This window comes from Trachypithecus francoisi, unplaced genomic scaffold (genome assembly GCF_009764315.1).
Source record: "Trachypithecus francoisi isolate TF-2019V2 unplaced genomic scaffold, Tfra_2.0 Contig00384, whole genome shotgun sequence".
NCBI lineage: Eukaryota > Metazoa > Chordata > Mammalia > Primates > Cercopithecidae > Trachypithecus > Trachypithecus francoisi.
In genome coordinates, this window is record NW_022680607.1 from 106,103 (window position 1) to 125,380 (window position 19,278).

A 19,278-nucleotide genomic window follows, 5' to 3' on the forward strand; every position below is an offset into this window, starting at 1 on the left:
GGTACTTCCTCAGCCAAATCCTCCAGCAGCTGCTAGGGAACATAGAGGAGTATTTACTTCAAGGGGCATAGTCCCACCAAAGGCAAGCTTTCTTCTTTTTTGGCAGGGTCCTAAAATAGGAAGTAACTCTTCCTAAATGTATTCAAAGGGCAAGAGCTACAGAACAGTACTTGTATTTTTTTTCCTCTGTTCATTCTCTCTCAATCTCTCTCTCTCTCTGTCTGTCTCTTTCTGTGGTGTGTGTGTGTGTGTGTGTGTGTGTGTGTGTGTGTGTGTGTGTAATTCAACAAGTTTTAAATACATCCACTTTTAGGACCTATGTCTGTGCTGCAATTTCATGAAAACTAGCACATACAAATCAAATTTCACCAAAACAATGGTCTCCTAAGACTGCTCTACATGCGTCTGTGCAACCTGACAGGCAGAAATAGGCCACACAAAACTTCTGAGTCTTCTGTTTGACCTCACATATTCCTACAAATGAAAATCTCATGTCAGAAAATCTCATGTCTTTGTTTACATATAATTAAAAAGAAAAGTCTCTTTTGTTGTGAAGGAAGAGAGGTGGTATAACTAATATGTATGTAAAAGCATAACGTTGCTAAAAGTTCTTTCAAACTGAAAACACAAATAAAAGCCTTTCTCTTTTTTGTTTGTCTGCAGTTTTTGTTTGAACTCAACAGCTATATACGTTTTTATTTTTTACAAAGTTTTGTAAATATAGTTCAGGCTGGCAAAACACCCCTCTTTCCATAGAACCCTATGGATTTTGCTGTGCAGTCAATTCTTTTACTTTGATAATAAAATTCTACATTTCCTTCTCTCTGGATTACAGCTGTATGTGCTAGGTAAAAGCCCATAGATTCTTTCCGCACTTAAAAAGAACCATTCATTATGTAGCCTAGACAGAAATGTTTAAATTTCCATTGTAATTAAAAAATATTAAGTGTCCCTGGCTGAGTTTTGGAAGTGTGAGCTGCTACCATGATGTTGGAAACACACAGGCCCTTGAAATGGTGATGTCCTAGTCACACAAAATATCTGTTGGCATGATAGAGATCTTAAGCAGTATCGTAACAGAAACAGATACTATTCACATTTCATATGGTCAGAAATTGATCTCACAATACTGGAAAATGCCAATGAGAAGTGTCTGCTGGGATGGGATTACTGCCCTTTTGCATTTTTATCTAAAGTCGGTGGCAAAAAAACATTCCTGGTTTGGAGATTCTCTTTGTCTCTTCTATGTTGCTGAGGGGGTGGTGCAGAGGGATAGGAAGGGAAATACTGCCAAGCTACACTCTAGTGGTGGAATGTCCGTGGGGTAAATTTGTACTGTTTTGTCCTCTACTGAAGGTGTTAAAAGTGTGCAAAGGCTGCATCCCCGTCAGTGTGTTTGGAATCATGGTGATGGTGTTTGGCGTCATCAGTGGGATGTCATCTGGCGACCGGCGCAGCGTGAGGGTGTAGTCTGGTGGGCAGGTGAGCCTCAGCGTGTCCTGTGCCTGCAGCGACTCACACTCGTGATCATGTTCCAGCTGCTTCATCTGCAGAGACATGATCTCTTCGTTCTGGATGTGAGCGATATCATTTGTGGTGTTTCTCTGGGGACTCGGGCGCCTGTGAGTCTCATGGCGCCTCTTGTCCTTTTTGTAGTACAGCGCCGCAAAGGCTAAAATGTTGAGGAAGAGGAGCGATGCCCCGACGGCAATGGTGACACTTAATTCAGTGGAATAATCCCGTTTGGTTTCAATGAGGACAGTTGTGTCCTCGGGTCCCGTTTTGTGAGGGTCCTTAGAGTGTTTGGGATTGTTGGCAGGAGTGATTGCTGGGCGTTTGGTCGTTGGCCATATCTTGGCCGGAGATCGGCGGGTACCATAGGGAAATGATGTCATGTCTGGAGGAGGAACCTTTGTGGTTGTTGAAACATACTGGAATATCTCATTCAAGTTGTGCAAATGAGGAACGAGTTCCAACCAGAAAGCCACTTTTGTTGCCCGGTAGTGATCTCTCACTCTGGTTTCAAGCCTATATGCAGATAGAGCTGGTCTTTGGGATTATACTTGGACCAGGCCACTTCTTCAAAGCGGTTGGGTTTTGTGTGAATGAATTTGGTATCCTGAGGAACTGGCTGATTTGGATCACTGGGGATAGAAGGAAGAAAAAAGAAAAGTCATACCCTTCCACACGTGACATGAAATTATCTTAAACCAATAAATCAGGAAGTTACAATCACTCTTCATATATTTTTCGATGACCACAAAATACCCAGCAGCAAAGGTACATTCTGCTTTAATCCTAGACATGTCTACCATGTTGTCTTTTCCTTTAAAAAGTGCTTATTTTTATTTTAATATAAACCCTGATAGCAGTATTATGGTGTTTTTATAACATCTCTACTACTTTTAAGGCATCAAATGATCTTCAAAAGTAAACGGAAAAAAGGAAAACTAAGTGTCTCGAGGAACATTTTCAGTATTTCAAGTTTCACTCTTTTGAACTGTAAAACTCATCCAGGAGTGATTTGCTCCAAAGGGATACTTGGCAAGGTCTGGAGACATTTTTGGTTTTCATACAGAGATGGCAGTTTCTATGAAGGGTGGAGGTCAGGGATGCCACTAAACACACTCTGGTGCACAGGAGAGACCCCCACAGCACGGAAGTTATCTGGACCCAAATGTTAACAGTACTGAGGCTGAGAAATTCCTATTAAGAATTGTTCGTCCGGGCGCGGTGGCTCAAGCCTGTAATCCCAGCACTTTGGGAGGCCGAGACAGGTGGATCACGAGGTCAGGAGATCGAGACCATCCTGGCTAACACGGTGAAATCCCGTCTCTACTAAAAAATACAAAAAACTAGCCGGGCGAGGTGGCAGCTCCTGTAGTCCCAGCTACTCGGGAGGCTGAGGCAGGAGAACGGCGTAAACCGGGAGGGGAGCTTGCAGTGAGCTGAGATCCGATCACTGCACTCCAGCCTGGGAGACAGAGCGAGAATCCATCTCAGAAAAAAAAGTAGAATTGTTCAACAAGTGGCCATTCTCTGTCTTGCTCAATAATTGCATTTGAAGTAAATGAACAGATGTTGCAGTTTTAGCAATGAAAATTGATATTAACACTCAAAATAAAATAGGCTTTATAATTACAAGCTGTTTATAAATCAACACATGCATCAGTTGTTTGCTCTCTTTTTGAAAGTAAAATACCTATGCCATGAACACTTTTTGAAGACTGAATCCAGGAAAGATGAAAGCACACCACATTTGCTGTAAGAAGTTTGTTACAATGGTACATATAGTTATGGTGAGGTAAACATGTTTAGGATAAATGAGACACCCAGAAACAAGCTGAGGGCAGTTAGAGATGCAAAGTTGTGCTTAGAAGCTATACACTGAAAAATTATCTTATTGTTATGTGCACAAATGGGCAAAGGTAGACGGAGAATCATAAAAGATTGGAGATAATTCATAAAACATAGAGCCTTTAAACATTTTTGCAACCAACTCTTTTAAGATAACACTTCCCCTTCGAAAACATATAGCAAATTCTCATTTCTTCCTTTTCTTATGGTTGATAAAGTAAGCTATAAAACCAATTACATTTTAAGGTCTAATTATTATTAAAAAATGAAATTACGCATGGTAAAATGTCCTCTAGTGGTTAAGACTGAGCATTGAGATGTGACGTGCAGACTAAGGCAGGCAGGGAGTTGCAACATCCTGATCAATGGCTCCAGGTGTAAGTTAAGGTCCATCTTCCACGTAACTCCTCCTTAGGGAACTTTTGTGAAGCTACCTATAGCCATTGCATATTGCCCTGTATGGCAGAAGGCTGCAGGACCAAGGAAGAGTATGTATCTAGTCATTACCAGACATTGTGAAGGATTCAAACAATGTACTTGACTCAGAGATGCCATATGTGCTAAGGGAAGATTTTCTGCCCTCAATCTGAGTCTGTGGTTGTTGTAAAAGAAATAATGTCCCTGTATTCAAATTTCTGAAGCTCTGGCTCATTAACAGCTGTGAAATCTTCAGCAAAATTCCAGTCAGTATTGGCCTTAACTTAGCCACCTACATATTGAATAAGAATATTAGGCTTGGAGATTAGTGACGAAGGTTGAAAAAAATGACAAAATGTCAGACATATGGTAATAAATCAGCAAATATTATCCCTTCTCTTCCAATAGAAAAATTAGAACACCTACAGTATTGCAAGGGAGGTGGAACTAGGGATGATGGAGTGATATACTGTATATCAAGTATATGCTATAATTCTATATTATATACATCACAGAGTATATAAAAGTATACTGTATATTACAAACTATAGATAAGTTTACTATGTACCACAGTTTATACTGCATACTAACCATATACTATATGCAGTGTATATGTGTGCATATTTATTTATATATGTATACCTGTATATCTATCTATAGATATAGATAAGATGTATTATGTAATAGAGAAGAAAAATAAAGTCAACCACTACCTATTAGTTGAATGCATACTAACTTCTGTGCTTTCACGTTACTAAGAGGGTGAGAACAAATACATGTAAAATCACGTAGGTTCTAATACCATGAGATCTCATTTTATTCATAAAAAATATATTTGAAAAGTCTACTGTTTTTTATTTAGTATGTATATATTTTGATATGGTTTTGAAAAATACTGGATTCATTATAATATCTCATGTTTCTTTTGATTCTTTAAGGACTTCTGAAAAAGTTATGAAGTTTTTACCTATTTAATGAGTTGAAATAAAAATAAATGAATAATATTTTAGGAAAAAATTCCTGCTAATATTTGTTATTGATTTGTAGTGTTCTAAAGAAACAAATGGAAGTGAAGATTCCTCCTTTTCTTCATGGATCCAATTTTACTAAATTGGGTCTATTAGATGTGTGGCTATTTTATCTATTAGGCAGTGAGCATCTAGGAGATGGAGTACTCTGTTCATGTTCATTACTGGGCATTTTTTAAGGAATCCAGGGTATATTTGAAAGGTAAAGAAAACATATTTATTTTGCTCTTGAAGAATAAAGGGAAGGATTTGGGATACCCAGATAAGTGAGCTGCTGCCTGATACACTCCATCTATTAAAGATCTCAGAGATACATAGCCAGAATTCTTAAACCCAGATAAATTTGTGGAGATTATGACAGTCCACGCCATTCCTGTTACTAAACCCTGCAGACAGTGAGGTCTAGATGTATGATATCAGCGTTTTATTTTTTAGTCTTTATTCAGCATGAGAAATGTTTAAATCACTGTGAGTAAAATTAAAGATTATAATGACTAAGCATAGAAACACAAGTTGGTCTCTGTAGTAAAAGACTCAATACATGTCTTCCTCCTTATCCATTAGCACCTAAGACAGCCATTTCCATCTGTCCTGTTTTATTTGATATGTAATCTTGGCATCGGAGACTCAAGTGCAATTCTAATGTCTTGTTCATTTCTTCAGCTAGAGATGGATATAGTACTATGATCTCTCTAAAAATATCTATGAATCCTGTCAGCCGTTCCTTTAAGTAGTACAGGTTTTTCTTATACCCAAAACATTGTTAGCAGTTAACAATCTGTTACCAAACTAGTTTACTATGCATTCAGCGACTCTTCTGCCACACCAGGTGAGGATGTTCATTCATTCAGCTTAAAATCCCTTTTTGGTAGTAAAGGTCTCCTTTACAACTAGAATTATGCTGCAACTCTCTGTAACCAATTCCTGCTAAATACTTCATTGGGACTTCCTCCCTCCACCCCCTGCCCCAGGTTTAGCAATGGTTAAATATAAATTATTGATAGAATAGAGAACATTCAACAGCAGTGATGATGTCTGATGCAAACAAGATAGAAATCAATCTCATGTACAAGTCTCAGACTTAGTGGAACAACATAAAAAATGAAAATACACGTTGATCTGATTTGCCATTACAAAATTTTCTGCCCATTTCTGACTTTCAAAAGCACATAAGTTCTTCTATTACGTATTATAATGCATTGTTTGATAACTTTAAAGCACTGCTCTTTGTCATATCTTATAAAGAGACCAAGATTTGGCCAATCGTTGTGACTCTCACCTGTAATGCCAGCACTTGGAGAGTTTGATGTGGGCAGATCACAAGGTCTGAAGTTTGAGACCTGGCCAACATGGTGAAACCCTGTTTCTACTAAAAATAAAATTAGCCACTTATACTATACTATACTATACTATACTATACTATACTATACTATACTATACTATACTATACTATACTGTATGTGCAAAGGCTGCATCCCCGTCAGTGTATTTGGAATCATGGTGTTGGTGTTTGGCATCACAAGTGGGATGTCATCTGGCTACCAGTGCAGCATGAGGGTGTAGTCTGGTGGGCAGGTGAGCCTCAGTGTGTCGTGTGCCTGCAGTGACTCACACTCGTGATCGTGTTCTAGCTGCTTCATCTGCAGAGACATGATCTCTTCATTCTGGATGTGAGTGATATCATTTGTGGTGTTTCTCTGGGGACTGGGTACAGTGGTGGGAGCCTGTAATCCCAGCTACTTGGGAGTCTGAGGCTTTAACTCAGAGGTGGAGGTTGCAGTGAGCTAAGATCACATGAGATCACAGTACCATGCTCCAAACTGTGTGACATAGAAAGACCATATCAGAAAAAAAAAAAAAAAAAAAAAAAGACCATGATTCCCCCACTCCTTTTGGCCCATCTCTTTCTGCACAGAGCTCAAAATGAGAGAATCCTGGATCAATGGGCACCTGAATTTTACTGATCAACTTGGACAAACCCTTCTCCTCCTATTTCCCAAATATTTTAGAGGAAAATAAATTTAACTCTCTAGAACCCTTTTCAAACCTTAGAGATCATTTTCACCTGCATTTGACGGTACTTCTCATATCCAAAAATGCTTTCAATCTACCTTATTTCTACAATGGCTCTTCATGTTTGGGCTTACACCGTTCTCTTCAAGCATGATTTTAGTTCACTGACTTGGACTAATGCTGAAACATCTCCTTGCTACAGGGGAGAACCCCCTCAGGTATAGGTCTGGGCACCTACTTCCCTTTTCAAAACAGTAATTAAAAAGTAGCAAGGATTATTTGAGGCCCTGGCATTCACTGATTTCAACATCCTGTGTTCATCAAGGTTTTTATGATTTAGAGCTTCTGCAGCAACTTTCTTCTCATTTTCTACTGTGTTTGCTTGTTGACTCTGCCTTTCTAAGATGGGGGGTCCCTCTTATCTAATGCTAACATGAAAATATACAGGTGACATGATTTGTAAGCAAGGATCCAATTATCCCTCCCTCTCTCCTTCTTTCCTTTCTCCCTCCTCCTTTCCCTCTTTTCTCTCTCACACTCCCTTTCCCTGTTTTCCCCCTTTCCCTTTCCATCCCTCCCTTCCCTCAATCCTTTCTTCCTCTCCTCCTCCATTCCCTCTTTTTTCTCTCTCTCTTTCTTCCTCTTTCCCTTCCTTCTTTTTTGTCTCCATCTATTTCTTCCTTCTCTCTCTTCCAAATCTCTCCTTCCTTCCTTCCTCTCCTTTTTCTTCCTCCTCCCTTCCTGTCTTCCCTCTTTTATCTCACGCTTTCCTTCCTTTTTCCTTCTTTTCTTCCTTTCTTCCTTCCTTTCACCTTCCTTCCTTGTCTTTCCTTCCTCTTCTCCCCCTTCCCTCTTTGTTTCCTTCCTTCCTCCCTTCCTTTACTCCTTTGATTTCCTCCCTTTCTTCTTCCTTTCTTTTTCCCTCTCTTCCTCCCTCTCTCTCTTCTTTCCCTCCCTCCCTTCTTATTCATTGCAACTCTTTCCTCATTGCAACTCTGCTTCCTTCAGTGCCTTCATCCTCCCTTCCTTTTTTATTCTGACATACACATTCTAATATCATTTTTCTGTGATCATTCAAATTTCAAAGGTTTATGTATACCAGGTATATGTACTTTTAAACTTATACTAAGGGTCACAACCATCTGTTTTGAGATGTCTGTAAAGAAGCATCCAGATACCATCCACTTCATCTCCGTAAACTTTTGTCATTAGGAGACTATGCTGTGCCTGCAGGTTTAAAACACATGACATGATGACCACTGAGAGTGGTGAAACGTCCTCTCACAGTGTGATCCTCTCCCCACAGCACTGTGTAGTGACAGACACGCTGTGAGCTCTTCTTGTTTCCTCCTGTCACCTCCAGTGCTGGAAGGGGACAGTGAAGGAATGCAGAAATTCCCCTCCTTTTCTGTGAGTAATCATCTGAGTGTGTGCTTTGTAGAATGGCATTAAACTTGGCAGCTCACACCATGACAACAGATAAGATGCGTCCCATGTTTTCTCTTTACAGGCATCAGATTGGTTTGTTCTCTGTACCTGATGACCAGGGAATCCTTCTCTGCCCTGGAGTGATCAGCCACCACCTAATTTACAATAAACAAATAACTAGCAACAGTGAAATTCCTCATTTCCTTCTCTTATAGGGCTGCCAAAGAAGTGTGATCACTTAAACTATTTATATTTGAATCCACATCTTGCATTTCACATGACATGTAAGTTCTCAGCAACTTCCTTGATGAATCATTTGAGTCATTCTAATACCTTTCTAATGAAACAAAATAACTCACTGCATTATACAGTCTGTTATTTCAGGGATGTTTCCTATGGATGAAGAAACAAAAATAGAGGCTTCAGACAGACTGACATTCAGGAGCTTATTGCCTCAGTGAACTCTCTACCTGCAGCTTTTGATTTGAGTAACATCAGAGTGTCTCTCCAAGTTCTAGTGGTTTTGCTTCCTCATCTCCTCCAGTGATGTCAGGGGCTCCACAAAAGCCAGAAGCAGCTTCAACACAGACCATGGATGGCAATGTGAATGCATTCCCTAAATGCAGGGTGGAAGTCACAGGCTCTAAGCCAAGTGACTTTAAGAAACAGATTCATGGCATTAAAAAGTACTCAATAACACAGAGCTCACTGGTATTCTCACGGCTCTCTCAGACTTTCATGATATCTTGGTAAAAGCGTCCTTTTGGTGCCAGCAGTGATAATAATCACCTCACAAAACTAATTAACCACCTTTTTTTCCTATTGTTTTTTTCCTTTATTTCTTTTTCTTTTTTTAAGTAATGAAAGAGCCAGCCTCAGTCTCATAGCCTATGGGAGTCAGGAAGAGTTAATGAGAATTTAACAGCATTATTTAGATTTCACTATTGTTTTAATGGTTCTATAAAATATATGAAGACTAACTCTAGCCTTCCACTTAAGATAATCGATAAAGTTTATTTTCAAATTCTATAAGGAGGAAAAGAAAAAGCATAGGGTTTTAATGGAAGTAAGTAAACACAGTGTACCATATGAACTCAGCAATATGTTTGGCTGCCAATACAATGAAGACTGACAGAATATAGCCCTTTTGGGAAACTCTCTTGCAAGTCTTCAGGCTTCAGGACAAAGGAATTCTCTACAAGCGTAGACACCACCTATGTTAGTGTTAAGGTGTGGCCCTGTCTTCACAAGTTATTAGAAATTGAATACTGTCTCCTCCTAAATTAAGATATGCGAAGTCCTAACCCCCATACCTCATGAGGTATGTGAGCATGTTTGGAAATAGAGTAACTGCAGATGTGATTATTTAAGTTAGGAGGTCATACTGGAGTAAGTGAGCTTCTAATGCACCTTGGCAGATGCCTTTATATGAAGACAGTCATGTGGAGACAGAGAAATGCAGGGATGCCGTAAGATGACAAAGACACAGAGTGTAGTTGTGCACCTGCAACCCAGGAATGCCAAAGATTGCAGCCAAATACCAGCAGCTAGGAAGCAGCAAGGAATACTCCCCTGCAACTTTTGAAGAGAACTTGGGCCTGGAGTACCTTCGTTGCTGACTTCTGGTCTTATGAACTGTAAAATGATAAATTCTGTTGTCATATGACACACAGTTTTTCATGCATTTTGTTTGCTTGTTTTAAAGACACAGGTTTTGCTATGTCACCCAGGTTGGAAGGCAGTGGTGCAAACATGGCTCACTGCAGTCTTGGCCTCCTGTGTTCAAGTGATCCTCCCACCTCAGCCTTCTGAGAAGCTGAGATTTCTCAGCTCTTGGCATATTCTACTATGGCCTCCTAATAGTTTTCATTTGTTTTGTAGAGACAGACTCTCACTATGTTGCCCACGGTGGTCTTAAAATCTTGCCCTTCTTAGGCGATCCTCCGGCCTTGGCCTCCCAAAATGCTGGGGTTATAGGCATAAGTCACTATGCCTGGCACAGCCACATAGATTTTGACACTCTAGAAACAGCAGCCCAAGCAAAACTAATAAACAAGGGTTACTTTGAAAAAATTATGAATTTGATTTCAGTCATTTCTTCACACAGGAAAGAATCTTTCAACGATAGACAAGCATCTCCATCAAATATTGGCCCCTCCTCTGTTCTTCTCCTGGTAGCCAATCTCTAACCAAATCTACAGAGTCTGATTTTGAAAGTTGGTATCCAGATGATACATTTTCCACTTCAAAGACATGCTAACATGCTATACATTTGCCAAAAAAAAAAAAAAAAAAGAAAAAAAAAAAAAAAGAAACCCTGTCATCTGATCTTCTCAGAATTACTGTGCATAGCTCATGCATGTCAGGGTCACGGCAGTCTGAGAGCCTCACTCCGCATGGGAAGATTTACTCTCCCTGAGTGACATGCACATCTTTCTCTTTCATTCACTTTACAGAAACTCAGGGTGGATGACAGTGGTACACACAAGTAGAACAGAATGATACCCCATTGATTTCCATAGTTATATTATTAGACAAGAGAAAATGAAAAGATGCCACAATATTTGTAGCTATTTAGGATGCTTTTGGTTCTTTGCAGAGAATCCGCTCGGTACAATATTGGCAGACTCTGTTGAATGTACATTTTTTGTATATTTTATATTTTATACTATATTTAGACCAATAAATGAGCTTTCCTGTGACATATGTGTGTGTGTTTATATATGCGTGCCATATAACAATATAATACAAATATCATATATTTTCCTTTGTGCTCTCTCTCTAGCTATATGGCAAAGGAAATACAAATATATATGTATATGTACATATATTTGTACTTGTATATGTATATACATATTTGTATTTGTATTTGTATTTGTATATATATTATGTATATTGCATATGCATATATAATATATATATTAGTATTTGTATATGCTACACACAAATATACTGGTATTTACATGTATGTCAATATACAAATGCAAATTATATAAATGTATATATTATACATATGAGAATAGTTCTTTTTCTCTATATATGTTAATACATGTAGGAATATATGTTTACATTTCCCTATAAATATTATGACAATTGTTTGTATTCCTATGGCCAGGCAATCTAAGCAATTCCCCAAGTGGTAGCTCAGGTGACATAGCAAAATCCTGTCTCTAACAAAATAAATTTTTAAATTAGCTGGGTATGGTGGCATTCACCTGTAGTCCCACCTATTGAGAAGGATGAGGAGGGAGGATCCATTGAGACCAGGAGTTTCAGAACAGCTTGGGCAACATAGGAAACCCTGTCTCTACAAAAATCCATGTAAAGGCGTGGTGGTTCATGTCTGCAGTCTCAGCTGCTTGAAATGTTGAGATGGGAGGAGCAAATAAATCCATGAGTTCTAAGCCACAGTGAGCTATGCTTGCACCATTGCACTCCAGCGTAGACAACAGAGTGAGACTTTGTCTCTATGAAACAAATAAAAAAATAAACATTAGCCAGGCAAGGTAGTCACTTGTACTCCCAGCTACTCAGGAGGCTGTGGCAGGAGAATGGCTTTTGCCTAGGAGATCAAGGCTGTAGTGTGCTAGGGTTGTACCACTGCACACTAACCTGGGCAACAGAGCGGGACTGTGTCTCTTCAACAACAATAAGAACAAAAACAAAACTGTTTGATCAGCTGTTAACAGAACCATTATGTATGTGTAAGTCCTGCACCTGCAAGTAGGAACTCTAGAATTTCTAATGGGCAATTAGAATCTAGTGAAAATCTGGTTTGACACTAAAGTGTTTTACTCCTAAAACACTTTGGTAATAAAGAAAATTTAAGTTCTCACAGATGCTGGGGAAGACTCTCCTTGTTATTGCTGTGTATATAACTGTGTGTCTGTATGTGTATATGTGTGCACACATGTGTATGTGTGTGTATGCATGTGTGCTCCTGCACATGCCGGTAGAAGGAACACTTACACTGAGGACCCAAACAAGCGAAGAGGACGGTGATACCACAACAGGAGGAAGAACGTACCCAGTTTTGGCGAAGTTTGTCCAGTAGGTCATGATCACGGCGCTGAGCATGATGTCATTCTTGGAGAAATTACAACTGAAGAGCTCGGTGGGACCGACCATGGGGATGCCAAAGACGTAGGGGACCTCATCGCCATGGGCCGAATCCGCCCAGCTGGGCTTCATTTCGCTTTGGCAGTGATGATAGAAGGCATAGAAGTAGGTGGGGGAGCCGTACTGCGCGTGCAGGTCGGCGGTGGCCACGGCGGGGGCCACCCACTGGTGGTCAGTGAAGAGAGCCACCAGCGTTTTCCGCCGCGTCTCCGGATTTTCCTTATCGGCCCAGTCTGTGTACATGAACTTGATAGTCTCGCGCAAAGTGTCTTTCCCTTCAGGATAGCCGTAAAGGTTGTCCACGAAGTTGGACACGGAGAAGTCAAAGTCGTTGGGCGTCACACCGTCCTCGTTATCCACGATGCCATCCACAAACTTCAAGCCTTCCCCTTGGTTGACGCCCAGCATGATGTCGTAGTTGAGGAACTCGCCTTGCTCCATCAGGATCTGGGGGTCGTCTGGGATGACGTCGCCGTCAATCACGGGCCCGAAGGCTATGTGGTAGGTGGCTGGGGTGATGGTCTGCTGGATGAGCTCCTTGTAGTTCTTGTTCCGCAGGCATTCTACCATGTCCATGGTGTCCAGCATGTTGCAGCCGACCTTGTCTGCCAATATCCGAGTGTACTTGGCCGGCTGGTAGTTCACTGCCCAGCTGGACAGGGCGGTACCGCTCTGAATGATGGCCTTCTGGAAGAGACCTGCAGGTGCAAAATTGTGGACATGCAAATTAAAACCCGCAGGACAGAAACACAGCTTTTACTGAGCAATGAAGGCTGTGATTGTCTCTCAGCATGTGAATTTCTGGACCAGTAGCATTCAACTCTGTCAGGGGACCTTTTACCCATTTTCATTTGGATTCCCTCCCTCTGAACATTCATTTTTGGGAATGATATTCTACACACATGCTCACAGACATACACACACACACACACACAAGTTTAAGGAAATGAAACCACATTGAGGCTTTTCCCTGCACTGGTAAAACACATGTGATTTCTTGTTTTCTTCCACAATTTAGTGTCCTTTTTGCTTCCTTGCCTCCGGGTGCCATATATAAAAACTCAACAGCAACTGCATTCCCATTTCTGACGGAAGAAACAAACAAACAAACAAACAGGCCTTAAACTAGTAAAAGGTCAAAGCCTCCCTTGTTTCACAAACAAATCCAGGTGTCTCTTCATTATGAGAAAAAATAAATCCAGTTGAATGAATTTCAGAGTCCTAATTTAGGAATGCATTTCCACCCTGAGTCTAATGAAGATATTAATGTTTGGGAATTAAAATAAATGCATTAGCTTAGCTATGCCTATCACTCAACTGGGTACCCAAATAACAAGTTTTTTTTACGTTATTTTCTTCAAGACTGTATCCACTAGAAACTCAGAGATGTGTTTTTTTGTTTGTTTTTTTTTTATTTTTTTACTTTTTTTGCCACATTTGAAAAATGGTCCACTTGGTGAGAAACTTGAAAAAGCATGGGCAATTTTAGGAGTAAAATTCTATATAGCTTAACATTCTCCATCAGCTCAGTCTACTACATGAATGTCCAGAAGTATAAAATCTGTATTTTTAATCATTACAGGACAAGAGATGGCAGGCTGTAAAAATCACAGCATTCCATCTACAGTCACTTCCTGCCATTTCTGTGAATCCCAGACTGAGTCAGGCACTAAAGAATAAAGCATTCAGCTGTAAGTCCAGATACCCTGTCAATTTTTAATGTCATGGAAGCAATCAAATATGAGGAAAATATGATTGTCATCAGGAAGACGTGATTTTAAAGACTGAAGGATTGCCCAAAGATGACACACAAGACTGCAACTTGAAAACCAATATGGCTTTAACCGTTATGTCATCAAGGCCATCTTGGGGACATTTCTGTCAGAAATGTGCAAGTTTTGACTCGAGTACTTGGCTCTGAAGATTATTTTAAAATATCCAAAAGAAAGAATGCAAATATGTAATCTGTTGGATACTTTCATTAGTTAAAACGTTCAGAATTAGACAAATGCTCTGACATATTCCTTTCCCACCCTTCTTATAACTACTGGCAATAATTTAGGTAGCAGCATATATATACATGTAACATATATAATACATATATGTGTATATATATGTAACATATATAAAACAGTTATTTGTAAGTTAGGGAAGTAATATAACTCCTGATGAGACCAAAAATCTTAGATAATGAAAAAAATCACCCATAAGTCACACATTAAAGCACAACTCACATTAGCATAACGCGTATGTTAGGAATTAACTTATTCTTTCTTACATCATTCTCTCCCATTCAAACATTGTTTTGAATAGCTGAGCCCGATATTTATATAGCTGTCTATACTGTGTTTTTCCACTTGTTGAATATCTTAGGTAAGTTATTATTCTTTTAAGTTAATGCATATGGTTTCTCATAACTTTCCTCTTCTTTTCATCTTGTATTTCATTTCATTCTTTGCTATGGTAATAATACTGGGGTGAATACCTTCATAAAACTATCTCTTCCCACATATTCTTTGTCTTCATTAGACTAGAATTCCTAAGGCCAACAATTTGGGTACTTTTATCTTTATCTTTATTTCAGATAGGGTGTATCTCTGCTATCCAGACTGGAATGAAGTGGCATGATCTTGGCTTGCTGCAGCTTCTGCCATCCAGGTCCAACTGATCCTCCCATCTCAACCTCCCAAGTAGCTGGGATTACAGGTGTGCACTGCCATACCTGGCTAATTTTTGTAATGTTTTGTATAGATGAGGTTTCACTTTGTTGCCCAGGCTGGTCTTGAATTCCTGGACTCAAGCAATCCTCACACTTCAGCCTCCCAAAGTACTAGGATGATAGGTAGGAGTCACAGTGCTGGACTCATATTTTTCATAATTCTTGACGATACTGATGGGCTGCTTAGAAGCACTGCCTCGCAGAAATGACCAGCACAAAGGTTTTTCTGCAGCAAATAATAACTTCTAACCTGTTGACTTAAATAATTACTATTTTCCTCTAACTAATGTGTCTTATATGTGTTTCGTTACTCCTGAATTTGGTTCTGACTGCTTTCTAAGTCTACAACTGTCATATCAACTGATAAATGTGAATATCTATGTATTTTCAAAAATGCCATAGAAATCTCTATGCCAAATGGTTCATCAGATTATTCACTGTTCCTGTTTTTAAAATAAAGTTAGTGCAAATATGAGCCCTTCCTCTTTCCTGGTATTAGCACTAGTTTGAGGTAAAAGGTTTTTTGGTCTTCTGGGCAAAACAGTATCAACTATGAACTCAAGAATTCAGAGTTTGGAGGATTTTAGGAAATCCTCATCTGATCTATCTTGCTAAAGAAGACACTGAGGAGCATAGTGATCTAGAAATTTGTTCAGAAGGTGCAGAAAGTGAAGAAAGTCCTCCAGTTACTTGAAAGAAGGGTATTTTTAAATTTTACTTATCTATGTTTAGACAGGGTCTCTCTTTGCCACTTAGGTGGGAGGGTAGAGACACCATCAGAGCTCACTGCAGCCTCAACCTCTCTGGCTCACGTGATCCTCCCTCCTCAACCTCCCAAGCAACTGAGACCACAGGCATGCACCACCAGCCCCAAGTGGTTGTTATTGATTTTTATATAAATGTGGTCCCACTATGTTGCCCAGGCTGGTCGCAAACTCCTGGGCTCAAGCCATACTTCCCACTCAGTCTCCTAAACTGTTGGAATAACAGGCATGAGCCACCTTACTCAGCTGATAACTTGAATAAATAACAGTTCCAGAGGCTGAAACACGCAGATCACTTAATTTCAGGAAGTTTAAGACCAACCTGGCCAATATGGTAAAACACCGTCTCTACTAAAAAATACAAAAATTAGCTGGGTATGGTGATGGGCACCTGTAATCCCAGCTACTCAGGAAGTTGAGGCGGAAGAATCGCTTTGAAACTGGAAGACAGAGGTTGTGGTGAGCTGAGATCATTCCACTACACTCCTGCCTGAGTGACAGAGTGAGACTCCTTCTTTAAAAAAAAAAAAAAAAAGGCCGGGCGCGGTGGCTCAAGCCTGTAATCCCAGCACTTTGGGAGGCCGAGACGGGCGGATCACGAGGTCAGGAGATTGAGACCATCCTGGCTAACACGGTGAAACCCCGTCTCTACTAAAAAATACAAAAAACTAGCCGGGCGAAGATGGCGGGAGCCTGTAGTCTCAGCTACTCGGGAGGCTGAAGCAGGAGAATGGCATAAACCCGGGAGGCGGAGCTTGCAGTGAGCTGAGATCCGGCCACTGCACTCCAGTCCGGGCGACAGAGCGGGACTCCGCCTCAAAAAAAAAAAAAAAATCCATTAAGATTTTGAGTACTTCAGATATAAATAGTCCAGTCAGTGTGGTGCCATTCTGAAGACAACCAATGACACATAAGAAATTACAATGCTGTGTTGATGACTGAGATGGCTATTGTGAATATTCATTTGTACCTGGCCAGTAACAGAGGACTGGATCTGTTCTGCAGACTTTCCTGCTTCCTCCTTTTAGGCCACAGCCAAGAATTTGTGATCTGGCTTCAAGAACCAATTGCCTCAAATTCCTGCAGACTGCTCTTTGAAGTCTCATCTGATACTGCAGAGAGCCTGCCTCATGTATGGACAGCAGGCAATCACACTGAATGAGCCTCAGGCACTCTGGCAGGGCTCAGGGGTGTGACTGTCTATCCTGACCACCAGTTAGGCAGCATAAGCAACTACTACTTAGAGGCCCAAGTGCACATCTGGTTGGGTATGGTTGCCTATGCTAACTACCATGTCCAAGTGCAGGTCTGGTTGATGTAATATGATGTGCATGTGTCTCTGTGATTTCCACTTTCTCTGTTTCGCCAACAGCAGTTTTTTCCAGGTTATTAGCAGGGCCCCACCGAGGGTTTGGAGCTCCCATGGGGACAAGTAGAGGAACTCATGCCGACTGCCCCAGCAAGGAGGTTCTTCCTAAAAGTGAGTGTGAGAGAGAGATAAAGCAAACTGTGAACACTTCCAAGTGCCTCATGCTGAACTGACAAGTAAGAAGGTACTTTGCTGAAAGTTATATTTGCAGGAGAGGAAGAAAGGGAGAGAGAGAGAGAGAGAGAGAGAGAGAGAGAGAGAAAGAGGGAGACAGAGGAAAGAAAGAAAGAGAGATGGAGTGTGGGAGAAGGAAGAGAGGAAGAGAGACAGTGAGGAAGAGAGTGGGGAACCAGAGACGGAGGGAGAGAAAGAGAGAGAAGGGCAGAAAGGTAGAAAAAGGTGAGGGGATAGTGTGAGGGAGAGGCAGATGGGGGAGAAACAGTGGGAGGACGGGAGAGAGGAAGGGGGAGAGACAAAGGAAAAGAGACAGAGGGATAGGGAGAGAATGAGAGAACACAGGGAGAGACAGGAAGAGAGAGTGAAATAGGAGAGTGAAAGGGGAAGAGTGAGAGAGGGAGGTGGACAGAGTCAGGGAGAGAGACACTATACCTGTGGGTAGAATCTACTTCTCTACTAAAGCACCAGCCAGGTTCTCAATGTTTCCAGAAGATTTAAGAATGAATGTGAATTAGAGAAATGACTTAATAAAAACATTTGGCTGAAAGCTCAGCTGATTACAAAATCTATAAATCTACAATATTGACATACTATTTCCCTTCCTTATTGACATACTGTCTATCTTCCATATTACTCTTACCAAATTGTAGCTAGAAGTTAATAAAATTTCAAATGGTCAAATACAATGAGAATGTCAAAAGAAACAAAAGTGTCCACCCTTCTAAAGCAGTTATTTTGTTCCAATCATTATAACTGACACCTAATTGTCACACATTTAAATTAGGAATGTTGCTGAGCAAGCATGGTGGCTCAATTCTGTCATCTCAGCAGTTTCGGAGGCCAAGTGAGGAGGATCACTTGAGGCCAGGAGTTTGAGACCAGACTGAGCAAACATAGCAAGACCACTTCTCTATAAAAATAAAAATAAAAATTTAATCATTAGTCCCAGGTATTCAGCAGATTGAGATGGGAAAATTCTTAAGATCAGGAGTTAGAGGCTGCAATGAGCTATGATCATGCCACTGCACTCCCTCCTGAGTGAGAGAGCAAATGGAAAAAAAAAAAAAAAAAAAAAAAAAAAAAACTGAGTTAAAAGACATGAAGATGGGTTCATTTTATCTTTAAGGCATTTTCCGTAGCAATTTCCAGGGTGACTTCTAGCAACTTGGACATGCATTTCACATATGAACTCTGACTATTCATTTATTGGTTCAGGGCATTTGCCCACCCACCCCAGGGATACCATTATTACCTTCTGAGTAGTGGGACAGTGTCAACAGGCTGACACAGGAGGCCCCAGCCCCCGAGCCAAAGATGGTCACTCTCTTGGGGTCCCCGCCAAAGGCTCCCACATTCTCCTCAATCCACCGCAGTGCTTGAATCTGATCCAAGAGCCCATAGTTGCCTTTTGCTGCCTGGTCACCAGTACTTAAAAACCCTACAGAAGAACACAGAACATTTTTGTTGGTCAAAAAAAAAAAAAAAAAATGCATACATATCCCCACTATTTGAAAGGTTATCTCATAGCTTGTCTTCTTCATTCTCTCTCTCCACAACACTCACCCTCACAAATTAGAGGAAAAACTGGAGAAAAGGTTTTGTGGCAGAAATAATTACACAGATAATAGTTATTGTTCAGGTTGACATTATGATACTGTGTCATCTTTAGGTATGTATGGCTAATGTAGAAGGCAAAATGAATGCAAAATATTAGGGAAATTGCAGGAAATTGGAGAAAAAAATGGAGAAAAATTTTTGTGGCAGCAATAATTACATAAGCAATTTTTTTTAGGTTGACATTATGATAATATGTCATCTTTGAGTTTATATGTGGCTAATACAAGACAAAATGAATCTAAAATAATAATAACATGAAGCAATCCCAGA

At 40.3% G+C, this 19,278-nt stretch overlaps 1 pseudogene across 1 annotated transcript; it reads right to left on the reverse strand.

Annotated features, from left to right (window-relative positions):
* Nucleotides 1-311: 311 nt before the first annotated feature.
* LOC117083728 lies at nucleotides 312-18,959 on the reverse strand (annotated as a pseudogene). Its single transcript, XR_004437193.1, has 3 exons — nucleotides 18,644-18,959; nucleotides 12,271-13,060; nucleotides 312-2,144 (listed from the first exon to the last, which is right to left on the reverse strand). The product of XR_004437193.1 is annotated as a neuroligin-4, X-linked-like (transcript).
* Nucleotides 18,960-19,278: the final 319 nt, after the last annotated feature.